This window comes from Myotis daubentonii, chromosome 14 (genome assembly GCF_963259705.1).
Source record: "Myotis daubentonii chromosome 14, mMyoDau2.1, whole genome shotgun sequence".
NCBI lineage: Eukaryota > Metazoa > Chordata > Mammalia > Chiroptera > Vespertilionidae > Myotis > Myotis daubentonii.
In genome coordinates this window covers 20,507,107-20,534,290 of record NC_081853.1, presented here as the reverse complement: position 1 = coordinate 20,534,290, position 27,184 = coordinate 20,507,107, and positions in this window count along the sequence as shown.

Genomic DNA, 27,184 nt, shown 5'->3' with positions numbered 1-27,184 from the left:
TCTGCCTCCTGCATGCCCCATGCTGGGGACTGAGCCCACAACCCAGGCATGTGCCCTGACCAGAAATCAAATCGTGACCTCCTGGTTCATAGGTCAATCACTGAACCATACCAGCTGAGATCAATGCATTTCCCCTACTGAGTGCCAGGTACTTTATTAGTCCTTTTAATTTCAGCATTTAGTGTAATTATTACAACTTAATTCTATGATACTGGTTATGCCTACTGTTATTTTAAAGATAAGAACATAGAATCACTGAGGTTAAGTAATGGCTAAAAAGCAACAGAGATGAGATTAAAAACTAAATTTTAATTCCACACTCCTATCCCTCAAGCTACATGTACTAAGAAATTTGTCAAACCCTTGAGGAAAATATGTAAAAATAATTCCCTACCTAAAAGGAATCACATGGCGCATGGCTTTGTGGAGAGCCCTGTGCATTTGGTTTTTGTGGAGTGTGACTGTCTTAGGTATAAATCACACTAACTCTTTCATTGTCCATGACACATGCCAGGAATTCAACTGATATGCTCCTGGAGCTTGACTTGAACTTGAAATTTCCCAGTAATGCTTTCCCAGGAATCTGTCTCCACCCACCATCACTGAAATGGTCACAGTGAAGATTTCCCCCTACATAAAGATTTCTTTTACTTGTCCATATGTCCTCTAAACAATCACACAAATATGCACACCTGTGTAAGCCTACACTAGGGCCAGCCCCTTCTTCAAATATAAACCACATGAAACAGCAGGATTCTAAAGCCCCATCCTCCAAATTATTAAAAACAAACCAACAGAAAAACTAAAATAATGGGAAAAACTTCTTGAACTTTAGATGAAAACAAACAGAATGCAGGAGATGGATAGATGGGACTGGGAGGAGAGAGAAGCATTAACACTTCATAACACTATATAAATCCCTAAAAGTCAGAAACCTTAAAGTACTCAAAGTACTCACTAAATCTCTGTAGAGAAAACCCCTGACACCTGTGATGGGTATATCCTGAAACCTTGGCACACTCAATAATGCCCCAAAGCACCTCACTTTTCTTATGAAATACAATAAATCATGGCAGGAAGAAGCTATAAATAGTGGGAGGTCAGCTAGATTCAATGATTAGCCACACGTAAAATCCAAATGTCAATCTCAACAAGACTGTCAAGGCCTTCTGAGACATGGCTTGCCAGGACACCATGTATGTGTGAAAGCATGAATGCTAAATGTAGAGTATTCAGATATGAATGCTTGAACATGTGATAGTTAAATACTTTTAGTAGCAAGTGATTAAAAATTCAGTACAAAATAGCATAATAAAATGAGAGAGCAAGAAATAGAAATAAAGTTATTTATTATGTATGTATGTATATATTATATATAACAAGTAAAATTATATAATACATATATATATATATATATATATATATATATATATATTAGAGGCAGATAATTTATTAGCTCATATAAATAAAAAATTCAAAGGTTTCCACTTTCAAGCATGGTTTCATCAAGAAATTAAATAAATGTCATCAAAACCAAACCTTATTTCTATCCATCTCTATGATCTGTTTTCTTCTCTGTTGGTTCCATTCTCAGATATACTTTCTTTTTCTCATGAAGGTAAGAGGACAAAGTGAATTAAACAGCTCCAAGTTTATATATTCACAAACCCAAGTTCAAGGATAAAGAGAGTGATCTCTCTTTTTAAAGTTTCATAATTGGCTTTGATAAGCTCTGACTGGGTCCTTTACTCATCCCTTTTTTAAAAATATTGAAACTTGGGGAAATGATGCCTGAGGGACCAGGCCTGCATATACCTAGTCACTGGTGTCAGAGTCAACCATGAGAATAAAAGCTACATCAGCTGAACGCTAAGAAAATTAGTTCCCCAAAGAGCATTCTTTTTACTATTATGGGGGGAGAGGGGAGGAGGAAGGATGCTGTGTAGAAAAGCAAATGAATATTCACTACTGGCATTGAATTTTAGAAAGCATTGAATGTCAGGTAAAGAAGGTGAGATTTTTGTCCCACATTTACTAGTAAGGAAGCAGATGGATACTATAATAAAAGGTGAATTAAAGAAAATGAGTGAAATAGCAACTGGAAGATTGGATCACAGTCTTGTTCATTAGATGTTCTTTTTAGCACTATCTGCCACACTCTGCAAATTTAAAAAAAAATAGGATATTATAGGGAATAAATACTGCACAAAAATTTCATTGACATATCACTCTTGACAGGGCTAAGCCAAAGGTTATAAAGATAAGTAAGTCTAGAATAAAATATTAAATCAGTTTTTCTTATTTGACTTTGATTTAAAGGTACACCAGGCAAAATAATTTATCTTATGCCCAGAAGTAATAAATCAAATAATTTTAATGGGATAAAAAGGGATTAAAAAATGAAAAATGGGAGATTTGGAAGAATCAAACAGTTGTTTGTCAACATGATACCTTAAACAATAATTCTGCCAATTCTATCCCCATCAGCTGCTTCCATTATATACTTTCAAGTTGGAACACAATGAAGCAAATTTGTATCATTAAATTGGGCATTACATATCAGAAATTAATGGGGGGATAGAATAATTATAGCAAGTCAAAAAGAAACCTAGTTCAGCACTCACAAAAGTTCTACACTCTAAACTGGAAAGACTTAGGTAGAGGGAAATGGAAAATGAACTTCTGCCAAGTTTATGTCTAATAGAGCTTGGTTATTTTCTTTGAGGCTGTTATCAAATAAGGAGCTCAGAAATATTTTCAATGCATGAGCTAATAAAACAGGATGAGAAGCTACCATAAGGAAAAAAAATAGGCACAATAAAACTGCTGAGTATTGAATTCCAGCATACTGTCTAGAGAACATTAAGAATTTCTTCTTATTCATACCTTTGTTTATATTTTGAAAGCATCCAGAACTTTTTTATGCACTGCATGTGCTATACACAACTCTTCCATTCTACCACAAGGCTGATGAATACCCCAATACCCCATGTTTAACCCTCACTCTGTTGCCCTGACTAAATATTAATGCAGAAAAGACTTATTATTCAAATATCTGCTATATGGGGGGAAACTCATTATAGACTCAGAAAATGTATGTTAATCTTTGATGAAAGTATTGGTTTTTAGTTTGTGCATGGTTGAATGCTAAACTTCTAAATTATTAAAAAAAATAGTAATAACTACCAAAGTCTAAAGAGCACCAGTTAAAGTGATAGTAGGAAAAACAAGAAGTCAAATGAGTGCCAGAAGCAAAGAGAAGAGAATGAATGCTACAGGGAGAAAAACATGCAAATGCATTGGGCAAATCCAGACTTTAGCAAGATGAGGGATGAATGGAACTGAAGAATTGGAGACATTTTTATAGAAAGAACTATTCCTGGAAGGTCAGTTTTAAATGTAGTTTGAGAAATAGGGAAGATGCAGAAAGTGGATATAGGTTTAGGGGAAGGATTTATTTTGTTTCTGTCGATGTTTTGTCATTTATTATTGCCTTTGTTTAGATGGAGGAGGTAAAAGGCCTTTTGTATTTTAATGGGAATGATCTGGTAGAGAAGGAAGATTCAGAAAAGAGAATATGTAAGCTGAGAATATATAAGCCTTTGAGGAGGCTGTAACAGGTACAAAAAGAAAAGGTGAGCACAGGATGGGAACCCTTGGGGACTTAGTGGGAAGATATAAAAGGCAATTCAATATTTTTCTCCCCTCAAAGTATATAAGGAAAGCTGATAAGCTAAGGGTGAGGAGTGGGGAGGAGGAAGAACAAGGGAGTTAAAGATAATTATACACCTTCAAATGGTAAAATCACCATAAGTATAAATAGAGAACTCAGATTCTTGAAGAAGAGATAATGATCTACCTTTTGGTGTATTTAGTTGGCAGTGCCTAAATGACATCCAGGTAGAGCTAGCCAGCAAGTTCTTAGAAATGACATATGACTATGCAAGGAAGTTATCAGGACTAAAAATTCAGATTTGTGGATATCCAGCCAAAAGATTAGAGAATACAGATAATTAAGGATATTTGAAAAGAGTAATCAGGAAGAATGGAGGCTTGGGGAAACTTCTATACTTATGGAATAAGAGCAAGAAGCTCATTGGAAGGAGATGGAACGGCGGTGCCTAGAACGCTAAGAGAACTAGAATTGTGATGTGGCAGAGAAACCACAGTGGAGCCCAAAGGCTAAAATGTAGGAGGAAAGCCAATCAAGGAAATCCCATTGGATTTAGCAAGTGGGTGGTCATTTTGAGAAAGCTCTTTCAGTAGATCAATGAAGTTAATGTGCTCAGACTCCCCAGGTTAAGCAATAAGTGGAAGGAAGTAATAGCTGTTAACTTCTTTTGAAGAGTTTGGCCTTGAAGGGAATAGGAGAGCTAGGGTGGTAGTTTAAAGGAGTAGCAGAATGAAGGACTTTAATTACTGAATTGGAATGAAAGACTGCAGCATAATTATAAAATGAAGTGAAATGTCCAGTGGAAGGACAGAAGTTGAAAACACTAGTAGGAAAAAAGGTAACTGATAGAACGAGTCATGCTTACAAAACATGGGCTGGTCCCCTCTCACCTATAACCTTGCCTCATGCCATTTTCCCCATATTTGAATTGTCATTCATGCTCCTAAAACGCCCGAGTCAGTATGAGACTCAGGACAGATTTGCATTCTGCTCTGAGTCTGGATAATCTTCAGGTCTCAGTTCTCATTTCAATTTTTTTTTCTTTAAAAGATCTTTTCAGATAACACTCACTGAAGCAGTCTGCCCATGAATCAGACTTGCCACCACATGCTGTTTATTTTCTTGATAGAACTTATCAAAATAGGAAAACATCCTGATTTCTTGTTGGTTATCTCTAAGTTCCAATTGGGAAAATCTACTCCATACAACAATGCAATTTTCCTACTTGGCATTATAATAAGTGTGGAGGAGGAAGTAATTTTTATCTATTTTTCATGGTTCTAATGGCTGGTCTAATAATCAAATAGACATGAAACAGATTAATAAGAGAAAGTAACCAAATTTAATTATGTATGTGAGAGAGTCAGAAACCCCACATACAAGAGACGTTAAGAAACAGAAAGGGACAATATATATAACTTTCTGAGCTAAGGATGAGATAGAGCTCCTTAAGGCTTCAGAGTGGAGGAAGGTCACTAGTGGGACAATAAAAAGAGCAGTCGCCTCGTCTGCTTGGTCGCCATAGAGGGCGTGCAGGAGGCAGCCAATTGATGATTCTCATCATTGATATTTCTGTCTCTCTTTCCCTCTCCCGTCCTCTCTTGGAAATCAATAAAAAAGATAAATTTTTTTAAAAAGAGCAGGGAGTCAGTAATTAGAAGTTTTCCCTGCCCTGTAGATAGGCCATAAAAAGTTATTTCTGGTGATAACTCTTATGAGAAAGGCCTCTAATTTAAATTCTTCTAGGTAGTTGGCAGGGGTGGGCATGGAGGGGTGTCAGAATTTTCTTTTGAGCTCTCAGGGTCTCAGTTGCCTTTAGCTAAAAATAATCTGCACATCAGAGGCACATCTCAGAGTAACTTGTTCAGAACTACTACATAAGAAATAAATTTAACATTTGTAGAATAAATCAGCAAAAAAAAAAAAGGTAGAGAAATGAAACTTAGAAAACAAAAGGAATAGTTTCCTTTAGAAAGAAAGAGGAACTTTTTTCATGAGATGGTTGATAGTTATAAGAATTAGGAGACCTTTGCAGTAGAGAGGAACAATTTGAAGTAATTCAATTTAATAAGGTCAGAAGCAAGGTCATCTGCTGAAATAACATTCCAATCTGAGTGCTGAACTATAACATTTGTGGAGCACTTATGATTTGCCAGATATTATGTTCAGAAGTTTTAAGCAAAATCCTCAAACTAGCCCCACAGGGAGAAGGAATGGGGTCTGTCCATATTTCACAGACATATGGTAAGAAAGATTCAGTCAGGACTGAAATCCAGGTTTACTGTCAATCCCTCTCATCCTTGCCAGGTTGAATCATAACACAGCGGAAACATATTGACACAAATTTATTGTGAAACATATAATACATTATTTAAAAGCCAAAATTGAAAATGCATAGTTATTTTATTTTCCCTAATTTATATCTAGATGCCACAAATGATAGATTCTTAATATTAGAAGTAACCATAAAACAAAGAGTGCAACTTGTCAGACCAAATTGAATTGAACTCACTGATGTAACTTGGGAGAATAACAGCAGATAGGCTTAAAAGGATGGGCAAACAACAACAGAGGAGAATATGTACCTGAGAGATGATTCTGCCAGGTGGATTCCCAAGAAGCAGCCAAATAAAGATGAGCATCGATAAACGGAGGGCTGATGGAAACGTCTCAGGATGGTTCCCTGGGGAAAGACTGCGTGTTATTCTAATAGACTGCGCTGCACACCTGGGGAGACAATCCTCTCCTCTGCCTAGAGAAATTGCCCCTCGTTGGCGATTTAAGCAGAATGCTCTCCAAGAAGAGTCAGTTATTTTCCCAGGAAGGATCCACTGTGTGAGTAATGGAGCTGTTGAGAGGAAAGCGGCCCAAACCTTCAAAAGGACCTTTAATCGGAGCAAAACATATGAAGACACTTTACTCACAGAGAAATACCTCTGACTTGGGCCATTACAGGAGTCCGAAGAAAACCTTCCTATTCATACTCAACCGCCATAAAATCCCCCAATGGATCAGACTGCCCACTTATGCAGAGACCACAGCAACCTTTCCATTCAGTGAAGTACTTCAGGCAAATAGATATACACCACTGTTCAAACAAACCTCACTAGTTATCCATAAAAACATACATAAATGATGAAGCCAAAATAAATATTTGAAGCATGAAGTTGAAAGATAATGATGAATACAGAGGATAGTCAATATAAGACAGAACAAATACAAGAAGCAGAAGAGGCTTAAAATTCAAATTAGTACCTTCAGCAAGATTAAGATGATCTTGTCTACCCAAACAGAGAGCAGACTATGATAAAACTGAAGAATTCAGAGAACTAGAAATAGCTGTTGAAAGTAAAAATATTTTTGTAGGTGATTTCTACTTCCAGCAGTGATAGTATGGCGTGTAGCGTATGAATTCTCCCAACGGAAGCTGTCAGGGAAGTGGTATGAAATACAGAAATGAATCTTTCTGTGAGCGCAGAGGAGCTGTTGAAGGAGCCAGGACATGAGAGGCCAGACCCTGGAGAGAAAGAAAGCTCGTGGAGTTGAGCCTGACTTTCTGTCCATTGCTTTTCCCTTTAGGGCATTTACCAATTTCTGGGCCATGGCTGATAAACAGAGAAAGAGACAGCTTCTAAGAGGCAAGAAACCATTAAAAATGTTGTCAAGTGCTTTAGGACAAGGAGACAAAAAACGGAATCCAGAGATGTTAAGGTAGCCAGGCTTTCTCACAGAGGAGAGGGCACACTGAAATTAGCCCGATGCTTGCCATACAATTCCATGCGGAGGCATTTGCTTATTCTAAGCTGCACGGGGCAAGATGTTAAGAACTTGTACATAAAGTGGCTAAAAAACATAGTGGACTTTTTGGCAGCCACAGACACAAAAATTAAAATCCGTGATCCATCAAAAAAGGAGAATTCTAGCAAACAAATATTTTACATTTGAAACACCTAGAGGATTATACCCTCAGATTAGAAATAAAATGTGAACATTGGCAGTTGGTGTACAAACTTTCTAGTTCTTGACTGGACTCAGATAATCTATCCATCTGCTTGCTACCTGCCAGATAATAGAGTGAATTCTCTTTAGAGAAAGAAAAAAATAATAATCCATGGACTCTATAATTGTTATATCCAGTATCTGGCATTTAATCACAAATTTCCAGGCGTACTAACTAACTAGGTGAACACATACAGATACACCTATGCATGCATACCTACATGGGTGGATAAATGAGTGAATAAATGCATGCATAAATAAATCAATGCAGTAGGGGGAAGAGAATGAACACAAATAGAAATTCCAGTGATATAGACTTTGTGGTTATTAGACTTTAATCAAAATAACTGTCATTATTTCAAGAATATAGATGATAACATAAAGAAATTCACTTAGAATCAGACTCTATAGAAAAAGATCCAGCCCTGCTGGTGTGGCTCAGTGGTTGGGCATCAACCTATGAAGCAGGAGGTCATGGTTAGATTCCTGGTAAGTGCACATGCCCAGGTTGTGGGCTCACTCCCCAATGAGGGGCATGCAGGAGGCAGCCAATCAATGATTCTCTCTCATCATTGATGTTTCTCTTTCTCCCTTCCTCTCTAAAATCAATAAAAATATATTTTAAAAAAAGATCCAAAGGAAACTGCAGAAATGAAAAGTAAAATAACTGAAAGTAAGAGCTTAGTAAATGATTTTACCTGCAGCAGAAGGAATAAGTGGACTGAAAGCATCCAGACGTGGCATGGAAAGCCAAAAAGATGGAAGAGACATAAAAGCGTGCGGAAGACTTATGATACATGGTGAACACATCTAACAAATATGTAATCGGAATCTCAGAGGAAGCAGAGGAGAAAAATGGCAAAACTGACATTTAAAAAAAGTATGGCGCTGATATCCCACAATTGATGTAATATGCCAACCATAGATTTAAAAAACACTGACGCCCAAGCAGGATAAATAGAAAGTTAATAACAATGAAGCATGCAATACTAATAGTTTAACACTGTTTAAAATTCAAAATAAAGAAACATTCTTCAACAGAGGAAAAGAAAACAATACCTATTACCTTTTAAGAATCAACACTAAAACTAAGAGTTGATTCTCAACACACAAAGAAGCCAGAAGACAATAAAATTGCAAGAAAATATTTTTCAACCAAAAACCCATATTCAGTAAAATAACAATATTTCCAGGCAAAGAAAAATACTGGCAGCTTTTCTTCATCAATTTTATTCTAAAGGAAAAAAATAAATAAAGCATTTCAGGCAAAAGGAAATTATTCCACACAGAAAAGCAGAGGAGGAAAGAAATAGTGATTGAAAAGATTATGTTATGTGAGTAAATCTAAAATGAAAATTGACTGTACAAAATGCTAATAATGTCTAGTGCATTTTAAATTGCATGTAAAATTAAAATGTGTGACAATGACGGAAACAGCAGGAGAATGATAAATGGAATTGTCTTGGATTGAGTACTAATTTGTGTTAAAGTATAATTTTTCAAGAATGAATGTTTTAATATCTATGAAGCCAACGAAAGAAGAGTAAAAATGTATACGTAACAACAGAATAGATAATAATTGAAAAAAGCTTCATATTAAAGAAGGCCAAAAAGGAAAAAAATGAATATAAAATATTTTAGAAAGATTTAAAATGGAATAGTATGTGCCTGTAAATAGACTCAATACTCTAAATAAAGATGAAATTGTCTTACTGAATAAAACAGTAGCAACAAAACAGTCACAAAAAACAAGCTACATATTTCTTAAAAAAGATACACTTAAAATATGAGGCACAGAGGTTGAAAGTAAAAGAATCTAAAATGGTATATCATGCAACAAATACTAAGAACAACAATAAGGAGATGATGTAGTTATATTAACATCAATCCAGTTAACACTAAGGTCAAAACCATCAACACTAATAAAAGAGAAAAATGGTAATTGGCGTACGAGCTACCCTTTTCATTGGCTAATCAGGGCTATATGCAAATTAACTGCCAACTAAGATTGGCAGTTAACTGCCAACAAGATGGTGGTTAATTTGCATATGTAGGCACAATGCAGGGAGGCAAAAGGGAAAGCAGGAAGAAGCCCCCTGCCACTGACAGTGATTGGAAACCCAAGGGGGAGCTAAGAGCTGGTGGGCAGGGCAAAGGCGGCCTTGGGGCCGCCTTTGCCCTGCCCCCCAGCCATGATCGGAGAATCAGGTGCCTTTGCCACCCTGGCCAGTGATAGCAGGAAGTAGTGGTGGAGCCAGCGATGGGAGCTGGGCACGGTTGAAGCTGGCAGTCCCAGGAGCTAGGGGTCCCTTGCCTGGGCCTAAAGCGAAGCCCACGATCGTGGGGCCGCTGCAGCTGTGGGTCCCCGCTGCCCGGGCCGGACGCCTAGGCCAGAGGCGTCAGGCCTCGGCAAGGGGCCGATCCTGCGATTGGAGGGTGATGGGGGTCAACGCCTGAGGGCTCCCAGTATGTGAGAGGGGGCAGGCTGGGCTGAGGGACACTCCCCCACACACACACCCAGTGCACGAATTTCGTGCACTGGGCCCCTAGTTACTAGAAATAAAGAAGCACATTTCATGTAATGCAGTTTATACTGCTTTTCTATTACTGATTAACCAATTACCACAAATGCAGCAGTTTAAAACAACACACATTTATTTATCTCACAGTCTTCATGGCTCAAGAATTTGGAAATGGCTTCCCTGAATTTTCTGCTCTAGGTTCCCACCAGGCTGCTATTAAGATGCTGGCTGGGCTTCATTCTCACCTCCTCAAGATTGATGAGAGAGAGAAAAAATCTTAGTGTTTGTTTGGAAACATTATTTCACTGAATATGGGTTTCTGTGTTGATAGGCATTTTCTTTCCAATAAAAGTGCCTTGTGTTACGGTTTGCCAGAGAAACAGAATCAATCAATTAAATAGATAGATAGATAGATGATAGATAGATAGATAGATAGATAGATAGATAGATAGATAGACAGATAGATGATAGATGATGGATAGATAGACAGATAGATGATAGATAGATAAACAGATGATAGGTAGATAGATAGATAGATAGATAGATAGATAGATAGATAGATAGATAGAGAGATGGAGAGATGGAGAGATAGATAGACATACAGGAGATTTATTATAGAAATTGGCTCACATGATTATGGAGGGTGGCAAGTCCCTGAATGACATCTGCAAGGTAGAGAATGAGGAAAGCCAGTGCTGTGACTCCATCTGAGTCTGAAAGCCTGAGCAATGGAGGGCCTTTCACGTAATTCCCACTCTAGGTCTGAACACCCAAGAACCAGGAATGCTGCTGTCCAGGGGCAGGAGAAGATGGATGATCCTGCAGCTCAAGCAGAAAGGGAGCCAATTCACCCTTCTCCCACCTTTTTGTCTGCTTAGGGCCCTCAACAGATTGGATGATGCCCACCTCCCATGGGCGAAGGCAATCTTACTGGGTATACTGCTTCCCATGCTAATTTCTTCCCTCACAGACAACCAGAACTAATATTTTACCAGCTGTCTTGGCACCCCTAAGCCAGTTAAGTTGACACATAAAATTAACTGTCACAGAGCCATTAATCTCTGGCTAGGGAAGAATCTGCTCATTTAGGTTGTTAGCAGAATTCAATAACAAAATATGTTTTGTTTTGTTTTTTTAAAAAAGAATATGAATTTCTTTAAATTAGACTTATTTTGGCTTGTGAAATAATTCTCAAAAAATATAAAACCATTGAAAATATCTATAGTATTGTCTCAGTGTAGAGTTGAATTAAGGTGTAAGTCAGTAAAACAAAGAAGGAGGAAGAGGAGGAGGAGGAGGAGGAGGAGGAGGAGGGGGAGGAGGAGGGAATTTGGCAAGGAGGCAGAAGGAGAGAGGAGTAGAAAAAAAATTCCCAAATGCTTGGGAATAACACATACCTAAATAACAAATGGATCACAGAAGAAATAAAAATGGAGGTGAGAAAATATTTTGGACTTGAATCATATTGTAAATACATTCTAGCAAAGCATATGGGATATAGATAATTCTCCTCTGAGGACTATTTATTAATTTGAATGTATACATTATGGAGAAAGGCTGGAAATCAATTATAACAATTTCTATCTCAAGAGATTATAAAAGAACAGTAAATCAATCCCTATAAAATATTAGGAAGACAATAATGGTAAGAGCTCAAATTCATAAAATAAAAAGTTATACTATAAACAATATTAATGCACACAAAAGCTTTTTCACAGAAATTAATGTCTATAAACTGCTAGTAAAAATGTCCAAGACAATATTTAAAATATATACCTGCAAAAAATCATAAAATATAATTGTGTTGTAAATTAAGGGTATAGCAACTGAGAGATGTCCCAAAGATGAGTCTAATTATATTCTCTGTCCTGAATTCAGTAATAGATTCACAGGTGCATTGATTTGTTAAAAATTCATTGTACTAGACAATATTTTTTACAGTTTTCTGTATGTATGCTATGCTTCAATAAAATTATTATGTAAAACAATACAATTAAATAATAAAAATAGTAAATAACTCAATTGAAAAAGGTAACATATTTTTAATTATTTAATTATTTTCAAATGTCTTGATTGATTCTGTAAATTTATACATACTTTTAAGCTTGAAAGATTAAATGAACAGGAAATTCCTAAAAGAATACCAACTTGCCCCCTAAAAGAGAGAGAAAACATTCTACAAAATTGGACTGGTATCAAATCCTGTGTGTTCCCCTCACCCACACAGACACAAAAGTCATCAGGCTATTTGACAGCTAAATTTTAGCAAATCCCCCAAATTTTGTAACTGTTTCAAAGAATAGGAAAAGAAAGAAAAGTCAACTTTTCTCACATTTATTTTGTAAGTCAAGAAATACTTTGAAAGCAAAGTTGGACAAAGTCAAGAAGAGAAAATATAGACAAACTCACTTATGAAAGTTTATGTAAACATTTTAAATTTATCTGTGCTAAAGTAAGTCCAAAATCTTCACAAAGGAAAAATGCCAACTGAATATAAGGCAAGATGAATTAATAGAAAATGCCCACATTAAAGAATTGGAATACTGGGAAGAATAAAATCAAATTTCCTACAAAGGAAAATATATATATTCAGATTGAATGCCTGTAAAAATATTTTTAAAAATAGTATTATTAACCTAAAATTCACAAGCATTGGCAATCAAATAAGGACAAGATAAATGTAATTTCAGGAATTCAATGATTCAGAAAATTTGACTTTTAAAAAATAATAGTTGAGCTTCCAACTATTTTCTAGGAGGAATCCTAGAAAGAGTAAGGAAATAAAAAGACATGCATTAAAGGTATGTCTTTATGTTTCCAGGTTGCCTGTTTTATAGCAGACCTAAGAACCAACCAGTTCAACTAAAACAAGGATTCCAGGAAGAGGGTTTCATCACATAACAAAAAGAGAAATGTCCCCGCAGGTCATAGATATAATTAGGCAGTTATTTCTTCAACAACAACATAAAAGAAAGTTCACTAAAAACAATCTGTTAAAAAAAAAACATAACAACAACCTAAATGCCAAAACAAAACAGAAAACTCCAGTAAATTCATGATCCCAAGATGCAAAAACTATAGTATGAGAGAGTATGACGAAACAAAAATTCACACAGGTTTTATGATTTAGGATTGCTTTGCAAATTCTGCAGGTGCTATCAAACTTCCTGTTTTGAATAATAGTCATAAAATAATAATACACTCAAGACTGTTAATTTACTTGAATTTTTGGAATCAGCTTAGAAAAAGCATCCAACAATTATAATTACAGTTATCATTAAAGCTGAGGCATTCCTCAGCCTGTATCATTCCCATGACATCACCTGTTAGTGGTACCCTTATTTCCCATCATCTGCACCATATTACAGCTTCCAATATAGCTCATGGCCTGAAAGATTAAATCAAATCTTAAAAGTAAAACAACATGGAGAGTTCTATTTGTTTTGCAACATAGATGGTAGAAGAAATGCAATTTTACAATTTGAATATAAATTTGTGGTTCTGAATTTTTTTGTTCACTCCTTTGAGAATTTAATAAATACTCTAGACACTGTTACCACGGAGAAAACTTTAATAATATTTACATATAATTCTGCTTATTATTTCATGAAATCTCTTTAGTTTACCTATGGACTTCAGATTAAAAACACATGACCTGTAACTATTCTGAAAAGAAATGTTTGTCTTGGTCTCCTTTAGCATCTTTTAGATACAAACATGTAGTTCAGATTATTGCTTTATATAAAAATACTCTGTTTCTCTTGAATTGCACATTTGCTTTATAACATCTGGTTAATGAACAGAATCAGTCAGGCTCAGTCCAACAGAAAAGAGTATTAGAAAATCAATGATGGATATGAATGACCTTGCAAACTTCCATTAAAAAAAATACAAAGAAGAGAATGGTGCATCCCCAATATTGAGGTGATAAAACCACCATGTCCTCCCAATGCTCTCCTACATTTTGGGCCTCTTACCTCATTTATCTCAGTAGAGTTTAAAACATCCTATGCCCCTATATGGTGACCTGCTAATTGCTATCAAAAAATTTACATACAATTTTAGAGAAATGACAATGAGATTCAGGAGTAACCCTGAATTTTATTTTCTACCTTAGAAATTTGGAAAATTAGAGCCATCTTGCTAATTTTTTTTCTTTTGTTATTTTTGTTGCTTTTTTTTGGTTGGCTTTAGAAGAGTCAAGGAAAGTATAAATGCCGACCAACTTGGAAAAGGTGTAATTTGTAGGCAGACTGCAATGCTTTTTAAATTGGGATGCTGTGTGTCTGACTGATCGGAAGGAGAGAAGGCCTGAATCTTCCTGGTGGGTGGTAGCTGAGGAATGACTTTCTTCTTTGTGTTGAATATGTCAAGGTGTCCTTTGGACCTTACCAAACCTTCCCTTCATTTACCATAGATGTAGCTCATAAGAACACCATATGTGTTACAATCTTATAGCATGGCACTACATACATTTACTTGACAATCAATGAATGTGTCCCATATGTCTGGCAAGATGAATCTGATATTGGTTATCCACTCATCAAACATATGGTGTCTTCAGAAACAGTTATCTGAGAAATTCTTCATCTCACCTCAATCAATGATAGTCAAATAAATAATAAAAAGATCTTAGATTTTTATATATTCCAAAGTGTGTTCATTTCCATGGTCCCACTAGCATTCATTCCAAACCTTAGCAGTATAGGAGATCTATCTATCTATCTATCTATCTATCTATCTATCTATCTATCTATCTATCTATCTCTCTCTCATATATATGAAACAGATTAGAAAATAATGCTCTATCTCATGCAAAAATGTTCTAAAAATTAATTTTCTTATGACTTTAAGTCAATTCAAATAAAATTATTTTATAATCCTGTTGTTCTTTTTCCTAAAACTATGACAGGAGAAAGAAAAAACTTAAAAGGACTAGATTAATTTGGGGTGAGTTTATTTTTGAGAAAAACAATTTTTTTTTAGAAAATTAAAGATAGAACTAGATAAGACATCATAGCAAATATTTATCTCAGAATGAACAACAATTTCTGTTAGTCTTATTCCAAGGGACTTAAAACTTAAAACAATAGTTCTTAGTCAATCAGTTACTCTTCATAATGAAATAATCCTTGAAGAATGAGAACAGGCAGGTCACATTTTTGGCATTCATGCGGACACGATGTCTCATGTTCACGTTGGCCGATCCTCACTAACCCAGCACCCTTTCTTACAGAGTACCGCTTGGCTTTACGGTATTTTGCAACTTGGGCGAGCACCATTAATGGATGAGAATTTCATAGTGAGATGAGGCCACTTGGTCAGTCCTTAGCTAAATGCAAGTTTACAAGTTCAGCTAGTGTGATTAATTGCTCCCCCCCCCTTTTTTTTTGTATAATCCACCCCCACCCTGGAGAGAAGAAACATTTATCATATAGAAGTTGATATAAATACGGATTTTGTGAATACCGACATTATAATGGATGCTAACTTGACTAACTGATTAAACACAAGGGATAATAGGGAAAATATTTTTTGAATGTGTGTTTTTATTTGAAATCTGCTGGGCGATGGAACCTGACCGTGAGCAGAAGAGATAAGCCTATCTACAGGTCTTGCCACCCTGTTTGCAGGTAGCGTCGGTAATTACTATGCAGTTCCCACAACACACTAAGCAACTAAGCTCAGGTAGATAAGATAAAGCTTTTTCTTTGTCAGACCAAATTGGAGGGCTGTCACAAACACATAAAGTCATTCAATTTTTGCCATTACAGAAATAAAGATAATGTAGCTGAAGGTGGACAGATGAATTTGGTCACCCTCTAACATTTTCATCTTAGAAACCGAACCTTTCACCTGCAAATTTAATGCTGACACCTACTGTCACGAAGCAAATAAAAGATAACAAAGCAAAATAACAAAAACAAGATACCACCATGTGAAGCAGACCATACACATTTTTCCCCTCCAACAGAATTAGTGGTAACATGAGGCGTGATCTAGAAAAAAAAATTATACTTTTATTATACTTTTGAGAAAAAGTGAAAGAAAAGGTTAATGCTTACAATTACAAGTGTTTTTAAGCAACTTTCCATAAAGATAAGTAATATGAACATTGATTTGTTTTATTTGATGAAATGTGTATTTGTGAATTACATTTCCTTAGAGTATTTCTTCTGCTCTTTGTTCTCACAGCCCTTTACCCACGTTCTGGAAAAGCTTCTTAATGTACGAGTTAACACATCTTCTATACAAGATAGCAAGAACCAATAGGAAAAAGATAATATAGTGTTCCTTTTCTAAGTTCCAGCACTTCGAGCAGTTCTGACAAACAATTAAACCTTTAAAAATATATTAATTACATGAGAGATTAAAGGACAGATTTAATGACAAGGTTCAAGTAGGCAGAAAGCAGGGTGCTTAACCCAGAGAAAGAACCCAATATATAGGGTGTCCCCCCAAAAGTATATACACTTCGAATAACTATTAATTCCAATGTTTCTTTCCTTTTAGATTTATCCCATTGGAATTAATTATTCAAAGAGTGTATACATTTTTGAGGGATACCCTGTATATATATCGCCCCCCCCCAACCAAGGGAAATTTTTTATTGAATTTACTCGGTTAATAAAATTATACAGGATTCAGGTGCACAATTCCACAACACATCATCTTCACACTGTATTGTGTGTTCACCATCCCAAGTCAAGTCTCATTCCATCACCATTTATCCCCCCTATACCCTCTTCCACCTTCTCACCTCCCCGCCCCCGGCAATCCTCAAACTGTTGTCCCTGTCCATGAGTTTTCCTCTTTTTTTCTCCATCCCTCCACCCTCCTGTCCAGCGCTCTCTCTTCTCTCTCTCTCTCTCTCTCTCTCTCTCTCTCTCTCTCTCTCTCTCCCTCTCTCTCTCTTTCTCACAGCTGTCAGCCTGCTCTCTGTCCATGGATCTGTCACTATTTTGCTTGTTAACATTGATTAAAATTATGCTCCAAAAATAACTATGAAAGAATATGTCATTCATGGGGAACTATAACACATGATACAAATTAATGCTCTGGGTTAATGGGAAGTGATTTTGCACTTTCACTGAGTTGTAGGGGTGCATTTTCTTGGAATATTATTAAAATATAAGAAGCTGAACCGCCTTGTCACAGCAAGACAGATTATTGTAGGATTTAGTTGTCAGGCTGTGAAATGACCCACAGCATTAAAGCAGCCCAAGCGCTGATTTCTGTGGCGGCCTCATTGCCTTCAATGTGGGATGTGATGAATCGCTGCTTGAGATATCAGTGTTTCTTCTCTGAAATGCTAATCTCTAATCTAAAATACACACATGTATATGCACCCGTTCAGTGGGATACTATAAACAAGAGAGAAAGGGAGCAAGTAGAGGAAAGAGGGCCAAGTAGATGACCACGGAAAAACTGCAAGTGATTTGGAAGATTAGTCAAAGAAAACTCAAAGAAGATAAAAGCAAACACAATGACTCCGATGGCTTATATTCAAAATCCAGCATCGCTCTTTCTAAATGTCCTCAATTCTAATCTCAGCTAAATCACCAGGCTGGCTTTGCTGTAGAGCACCCAGATGAAAGTTAATTGTTGAACTTCTTCACTGTTTGTCAGACAGTTGATTGGATTTGTACAGACACATGAGAAATGCAATTGCCTTCATTTTTTGTTCATTAGAAGTCCATAGAAAAATGAACAAAAGGATTTTAGCTAATTTTTTGTTTTTCATTTTAAACTGTGGTGTTGACATCAAATGTATGAAGTAGAGACAAGGAAACTTACTTGAGTATGTAACAACGTGATTATTTTCATTTACTGTGGACAAATGTTAGTGTGTGAGTGCCATATGTAGATGCACACCTGTAGAATACAGAGTATGTAGAAATGAGAGCATCAGAACATTTGTCGTAATAGTTTTAGAAGATATTTTGGGACTGAATGGGAACTATGAACAAAGGCATAAGGAAATAAGTATCAGGAAAAGTGATAAAAATGATGACCTACCGGAAATAATGAAAGAGTTTTACAAAAGAACTTATAAGGTTCTCTTAATAGGGGTCCAACTAGAAGTGTAAAGGAATGCTAGTGTAATAGAAAAGTCCTGAACCTCGGGCAAGTAAACCTGGGTTTGGATACTCAATCCAGAGCCTACAAATTGTGAGGCCATTCACAATTGCTTCTATTGTGAGACAGCTTAGGTTCATGTGAAACAATATAAAAGTAAGATACTTACGAACTGCAGGGCATATCACAGATGTAAAGTGTAGGACTATGGTGTAGCAGTCCAGAGCGTGACTTCTAGGGCTGTTCTGCCTCATGCATCCTCTGCTTTCGCCACATACAAGCAATGAGGCCAGTTGTTTAAACTCCCAGTGCCTCAATTTTCTCACCTGACATCTTTACATGGACTGTAATCAGTGCAAATAATTATGAAATGAAGTGTGATGTTAAACACATAGAATATTATCTGGTATAAGTTATTCTACCAATAAATGTTAGTTATTATTATTCATTTTGCTGTATGCTGCTAGTAACGAAAATTAAAGTGATTATACTGTTTCATGTCTGCACAAATCCAATAATCTCTTTGATAAATGATAAAGAAGTTTGACAATTAACTTTCAAATGGGTGCTCCAGAAAAGCCAACTTGATAATTTATTTAGGATTAGAGTGGCACTAGAGTTTTAGTACTGATGGTCTGATTCATTGCTTCTTTTGTTTTGTTGGATTCTAGTTTAACTAACCTTTTCCACTTATTTTTCTGCTCTGGTTGAAGGGATATCTAATTGGGAAACATCATGATTAAGCAGTAATGAGCTCAGTCATCAGATACTGCAGAGATAGTCCTTAATAATTTAGATTACAGAGACAGGTTATGGTTGGCTCTGGGTCTTGTGTCTGGCCTTGGGAGGAAGACAACGGAAGAGCAGGAGGGAAGAGACATGCATATGATGGAGGGCTTCAGGGGACAGCTGCCATTGTGCCATTTATCCAGACATCCCCTACTTTTGTATTTCATGGGTTTGTTCTCTCAGATCTTCCTTTATGTTCCAAGTGCCTAGAAGAGAGTGTGTTGCTATTGATGCTTTTTTAAAAGGGGGTTGGGGAGAAGATTGCTGGGCCTTGGGTTATGAGAGCCACATGCTGGCTATGAATCTGACTGTGATCCTTTGGCCTGGAAGTCCCTTAAGTCAGAGTCAGCACTGTTCTCTATGGTGATAGGCACACACTCATGCGCTTCTGTGCACAGGTACATGCATTCATCACATGTGAACACAGATAGTCATATGTGCCTAGCGCTGCTTCTGTAAGAAACGATCTCCATTTTAAAAGACTTTTCTCAATGATATGAGACAAATAAAATCAGTTTATTCATGTTCTATTCTGACACCTCGATACTTACTGAGCTGTAAAGCAGTTGACTTCTTTATTCCAAGAAAGGAGTAGTATGTTGGAAATTTTTTAAAAAATTATCATCTAAGGTTAAAACACCTTGATATCCATTTCTTCACAACCAGTCTTCTATTCACCAGTGCTAAACACTAGAGTTGCAGAATACTGAGGGGAAGAAAAAGAAAACACCTTCTCAAGGGAATGGTTTGTAATAATACAAGTCAGTGGGAATTTCGGGCAAGCCACTGTGGTTTAGAGAATAATAAAGAAATTCAATGCATTTTAAAAATCAAAGTGGCAAATGATGTTTTAAAGTTTCTATTTTCTCATGCAGCATAATCAGTGAGCTGTGAATGACTGATGTATCAGTCCATCAGCAAGCTTCCTTGCATCACAAACAGGGAAAGTCAAGTAGGAATGTAGTTTTCTTACTGAAGCATTCATGTCCTTATATTGAAACACAAGTACTTTTATATTTTATTGGTATTTTGAAAGGAGAATTAAAATAAAAATTCCTATATAAAACATATTAGTCCTTGAGCTAATGCTGCCTGGTCCTCCCTTCCTATCTCCCTCCCTTCCTTCCTTTCTCTTTCTTTTCTCTTTGCTCCTCTTTGCCTTCTGCCCTCTTTCACCCCCTCCCTTGCTTTCCCTTTTCTTTTCCTGCCTACCTCTGTTCCTTTATTATTTTCCCTCCCTCTTTCCATTCCTCCCTTTTTCCTTCCTTCCTCCTTTTTCCCTTCCCCTTCCCTTTCTTCTTTGTTCTTCTCTTCTTCCATCCCTCTTTTTTGCTAGCACATGTGAAATATGCAGAATAGCAAAAGAGAACATAATAAAAGTATAATGTCTGAAGTCATATGGTCTTAGATTGAAATCAGTTCCAACACTGACACATTGTGTGGCCTTGGACAAGCTCCTCAAACTCTCTAAGCCTTGCTCTTCCATTTACTAAATGGACCACTCTTATTGGGTTGTTGTGAAAATTGGATTAATCCATGTATATTACCTATTTGGCACATGGGAAGCCCTCAGAACATTTCAGTTAATACTACTCTCCAAATTAAGAATCCTACTAAAAAATACCACAGGATAATATTGTGTTAACTATTGACAATTTGTAATAATAGACATGATCAGAATGGCTCAAACAACACATTCTTATTTGAGAAGACACAGATGCCAAAGGAAAGAAATATTTTTAAAAATAGTCTACACCTGAAATTTTGTTTCATGTTTAGATAAAATTTGATAAGAACAAAAGAATAAATGGAACTTTACAAGTCATATATAGTAAAATGAGTCAAAATTGGCTATAATTCAAGAAATTTCTACTTCCCAAAGTAAAATCTCTTTTCATGAAGTCTATTTCATCATCCAAGCCCAGATCCTCTGTATTGGAAAAGTTGTGAAGAAGATGTTAAAAGACACAAGAATCAAGACAAATTTGAAGAAAACGGAAAGAGATGCTGCTGTGTACAAGTGTTCTGTGTACAATTTAGCTGAAATGTTGAGATAGGAAATGTAAGTTTCCAGAGAGCTTTGAATGCTGATTGATTAATGCCTACAATTGTATGCACCACTTCAAGAGAATCTACATCCAAGTTTGCATTCCCTGAGAAAGGCAAGTGAGTTTATCTTAATTTTTTTAATCCTCACTCCAGGATATGTTTATTAATTTTAGAGAGGGGGGAGAGAGAGAGAGAGAGAGAGAGAGAGAGAGAGAGAGAGAGAGAGAGAGAGAGAGAGAGAAACATTAATGTGAGAGAGAAACATTAATGTGAGAGAGAAACATCTATAGGTTGCCTCCCATACACGCCCCAACTGGGAATCAAACCTGTAACTTAGGTATGTGCCCTGACCAGAAATCGAACCCATAATCTTTAGGTGCAAAGGACTGTAATGATGCTCCAACTCACTGAGCCACACAGGCAAGGGTTATCTTAATCTTCTTTTGCTCTTTGTTTTGAGGATTGTTCTCCTTCCACAACATGTAAATTCTTCTCATTTCTTAAATGATAGTGAAGATGTACCCTCTTCTATACCACAGTCTCAGATATTATAGTCCCATTGAAGGAAATTAGTCACTTTTTTATCTGTGTCCAGAGAATCCTATACCAATATTTGTTGATCATCTCCATAAATGAGAAAAGGATAGGGGTTATTTCCCCCCATTTCTTCATTCCTCAATGCTTGGCTGTCTACTGAGTTAAAGAATCACAGAAGGAATGAACAGAGAAACAAATGAGAAGTCAGAGGACATAGGATACCAACTGTGTTTACAATCAATCCTACATTCTGTCATACTGTGGATCCAGAATACCTATTCCTATAGTTTCCGTTCCTGTAGATGGGGTAAGGAAAATGAAGACACCTAACATATTTCATTAGCATTTCCCTTATATTTTCCTGAAAAGAAGCTACTGCACTAGACACTTTTGTCATCTACAAATGGGACATCTTCCCATAAAATGAAATTTGACCCCTACTATAAACCTGCTTTCGTAAATATTCATGAGTATTTTTAAGAAAGAGCAAGAATAGAGTAATTATAAACATCTACTTTGGGTCTTTAATGAAAACGCTACAATAACTTGATATAAATTGTACACATTCTCTTGCCATATTTTCATAATGTGTTCTGTAACACAGCCTTGTTAATAAGCATAAAGTATTTATCAGCCCAAATAATTGCTTTACATGGCCATTGTGTTTCATGGTGAAATTCACAGGTAGAAAACTAAATGAATTAAAACATCACTGAACTCGCACTAAACATCAAAGTAATAAATAAAATTACTTGATATTGAGTGAGAATAAGGATTTTATTCCTTACTTCTACTTCTCAGTTGTTTTCTCTAGATCACTAAATTCTCAGGGATCTTGATCTAAATTTCTTTTGTTTACCATCAACAACAATTTTAAAGATGTTAAATATTTATGATTTTACAAGTGTCTCTTAAACCTTATAGTTCTCAAATATTTCTTTATAGTTATAGCTTTTGCATGTGAACTCTCTCTCACACTCAAAAAATAGCATCCGAGCTTTGCTTTTAGAACACTGGACTCCTGTCTGGCTGAGTAGCTCCTTCTATTTCAGTTAACAATGTAGCCTTCTGTCTTCTCGTCAGCAAACATTGCCATTTTTTCAGCCTATTAACTGTGGTCTAATGCTTTCTAACTGGAGTAATACAGTGCATTCTGCCTGCATTTCTAGGAAGGAAAGGGAATAACAGGCGACTCCTCTCTCTGCCAGTTTTCTGATGAGTTGGAATCTAAGCTGATTGTGTCACTTCATGCTTTCCTGTCCTTGCTGGTTCTTTTTCCAGAGCTGTGAATTAGCATTCTCTTAGCTGCAGGGTCCCCTGAGTTGCTAATTTCTCATCTCTAAAGTTTTTGTAGATCCAAAGTGTTTGGCCATTAAATAATATATCCTGGATCCAAGAGCTTTCTCCTTGGTGAACTCATGATCTGCATACAAATTGGTGTGAAGGGCAGCTGCTGGATTCGTCTTGGCAAATATAAATTCAGTATCCAAATGTCCTTCTGCCCTAGTTTTACTACTTAAATAATTCTCTTTATGTCTTCATTGAAAATTAAAGTAGGTTTCCATGATTGGGTCTCATTTTTGACTGTCAAGGTTATTCCACATGCTAAGTTCAAATCCATTTTTTTCCTCACTGATGTGCCAATGAAAGACTGATCTAGTGATTCCCTTAACAACAAACTACGGTTAATGTTTTGGTAATGTTCTGGAGGTAGTAAGCCATTTTTAAACACACACACACGCGCACACACACACACGTATTTATATATGTCATCTTGCTGAAAATTTTACTAGTATTTTCTTATTCTTCGGTGTTTTTCACATATGAACTGACTTCAGTGCACTCTTGGAAAAAATGGCTTCAGTTTGATTTTCTGTGCTCAGCTCAAAACTGTGCTAATGAAAGGAATCAATGTCCAAAGTGTGCTACAGAATGTATCGGTGAAATGGTTCCAGAAATAGTGTCGGAAACCTGGGTATCAGCCTTAATTGATAGGATCCTGGGTTTATTTCGCATTAAAAGTTATGCATTTCAAAGAAGAGAAATCTACACCAGTTTTTTCAAACTGTGATTCAGCTGCTGGTAGGAGCCCCCAAGAAGACACAGGGGACTGGAAAGTCAAGGTCATGTGTAGGATGGAACTAAGGAGTTATTTACTTCCTTCACTCTCGCTCACGAGTACACCCTCCTTCTGGGGGTTGTAAGTACAGGAAGAGAACATACAGAGGATTCATGACATATGATATTATCACCCTGACAACTGAAGGAATATGCAATTAGGTTCATACAAAAATCCATTTTAGTTTCCAGTGCCGAAGGAGAGGGTCCACTTTGGCGTGACACTGTGAGGAGATCCTCTTACCTGCTCCCCGTGAAATGGAGAAAATTACAAAACTAGGAGTGGCAACAAAACGCAATCATTAAAAGCCTTTGGAACTGGACCTAACAGCAAACAGCCAGAGAAGAGATTATGCAAAAAACCTATGAAAATTTGGTAAGAAAGGCTTGAGTCTGTGGTACTGGAACCAAAACTGCTCCCTTCCTCTACTCTGCTCCCTGTCCAACTGTGCTCCAGACTGATGCAGTGAAAGCACAGGACCCCGCTCCCCTAAGATCTCAGCCAGGGCACTCCCTCCGGCCAGGCGCAGAACTTCAGCACTGCTCATCCTGCTCCAGGTGCCTGATGCTAAGCCTCAAGTGATTCCAAACAGGATGTAAGGACTCCCTTCTCCCGCCTAACCCCCCATGGATGGAATGGAGGCCCTGACAGCTCTTCCTCTGGCTCCTGAGAAAGTGATTCAATACCAGGAGAGGCAAGTTGGAGAGCCTCAGGTTTCTGCCCACCACTCCCCCCAGCATCAATCAGATCTTAATGGGATTTCACTCCCACAGAGCTTGCTATTGTCCCCACACACAGCTTCAGAGCCCTGGCTCAGATATTTTGCATGAGGGAAAGTGAACCTCAAAATAAATAGCTCCCAATCTCTTCCTAAAGGAACCGACTTGATTTCCAAAAAATAAAAATTAAAAAATGGTGTTAATTTTAAACTACACTAAAGAACAGCGGAGGCTGTGGTGAAAGGGAAATGGAAAGACATATTTGGATCTAATGAATTTATAGCCTACACTGTAGACTGGCTAGTTTATAAGAGAGCCAAGAAGACAGATTGGAGGACTTTTCCTGGCATCAGAACATATAACACTGAAGTCTAAAACCATTTCTTTGACTGAGTCACAATTGGATTAGTTCATTCAGAGAGAATTTATGCTCCAACAATTTATTATTGTTGAAGATAACAGCAATCTCAGGCAACTAGTGGAGTTTAACAATTAGTTTTCAGAAAAGGCAGAAACAGAGATTCACCAATACTGCTGTTGGTGACTATGGGCATTCTGTAAGCCACACCTCCCTGAGAAGCAACATACAGACTTAACTAACAATGTGGGGGTTAGGTGGGGAATCAACCTTGCTGAGATAATTCAGCCAGTCACTAAATAAATAAACAAGTAAATAATAATAACTTTGGATGAGGGAGACTGGCATCCAAAGTTGCTTCTTTATGTTATTGAAAATCTCCAGTTTAAAACATTTGTCAATAAATTTAAAAGAATAGGAATAATACAAAGTATGTTCTCCAATAATAACAGAATTAATTTGGAAATTGATAATAGGAAAACTGGGGAAACTCACAAATATAAGAAAAGTAAATAACCTTCTATGTAGCTAATGTGTCAAAGAATAGATAAAAATAAAAATAAGAAAATTATTTGAGGTGAATGAAAATGAAGGTGCAACATACCAAAACTTATGGGATGCCCCTAAATCAGTATTTAGTGAAGCATTTAGTAATGCCTTTATAAAGAAAGAAAAAAAAGATTTCAAATTAATAAATTTACCTGTCACCTTAAGACCCTGGAAAAAAAAAAGGAATAGCAAACTAACCCTAAAGCAAGTATAGGACAGGAACTAATAAAGATTAAAGATTTTAAAATGTAGAATAAAACTAGTGAAAAACAATAAAACCAAAAGCTGGTGATTTGAAAAGTTCAACAAAATTGAGAAACCTTTAGCTAGAATGACTAAGAAAAAAAGCCCAGATGAAATCGCTAAAATAAACAATTGAACAAAATAGCTCCAGAGACCTAGAAGCATGGAACAGATTGTCAAATCTCAGAGGGAAGGCAGGAATAGGTGGGAAGAGATCAACCAATGAACTTGTATGCATATATGCATAACACATGGATGGACACAGACAATAAGGTGGTAGAAACCTGGGGCAGGGGTGGGCAATAAGGGGTCAATGGGAGGGAAAAAGGGGGACATATATAATAATTTCAACAATACAGATTTTTAAAAAATAGAATAAAAATAAATGGGGAAGCATTATTACCAAGCTTACAAATATAAAATAGGATTATAAAGGAATACTATGAAAAATGATACTCCAACAAATTAAATAACCTAAATTAAATGGATAAATTCCTAAACAGATACAAATTATTGACACTGACACAGAAGAAATAGAAACTTTGAATATAATTATAATAAGTGAAGAGATTTAATTAGCAATCAAAAAACTACCCACAATGCAAAGCTCAGGCCTAGATGGATTCATTAATGAATTCTGCCAAACATTTAAAGAAAAATAAATACCGATTATCACAAACTCACCCAAACAACAGGAGGAAATACTTATCAACTCATTTCATGAGGCCAACGTTACCTCAAAACCAAAACCAGAAAAAAACATTATAGAAAAAAACACACCTGTATATACCCCTAATATTTTATGAATTATGGTGCAAAACCCCTCAAAAATAATACTAGCAAACCAACAATATATTTAAAAATTATATACCATAACAAGTGGAATTTATCCCAAAATGCAAGGTTAATTTAATTTCCAAAAATCAATTACATGGAAACAACCTAAGTGCCCATAGATGGATGAATGGAGAGAGAATATGTGGTACATAGACAATAAAATACTATTTATCCATAAAAAATAATAAAATATTGCCATTTGAGACAACAAGGATGAACCTGAGGGCATTATGCTAAGTAGATTAACTAGGAGAAAGACAAATACCATATAATCTCATTTGTATGTGGAATTTAAACAAGAAGAAACCAAGCGTATAGATAAAAATAACAGATTGGTGGTTGCCAAAGGTGGGATGGAGAAACTGGATAAACGGGTGAAGGGGATCAAAAGGTACAGACTTCCAGTTATAACATGATGAAGTCATGGGGATATTATGTACAGCATGGTGACTGCAGTTAATAATACTGCATTGCATATTTGAAAGTTGCTGAGAGCAAATCTTAGAAGTCTTCATCACAAGAAAAACGTTTCTAACTGTATGTGGTGACAGATGTTAAGTAGACAAATTGTAGTGATCATTTCACAATACATAAAATGATCAAATCGTTATTTAGTATAACTTAAATTAATATACTATCATGTCAATTATATTCCAATAAAATTTTAAAACAAATCAATTAACATAATAAATCATAATAATACAGAAAAAT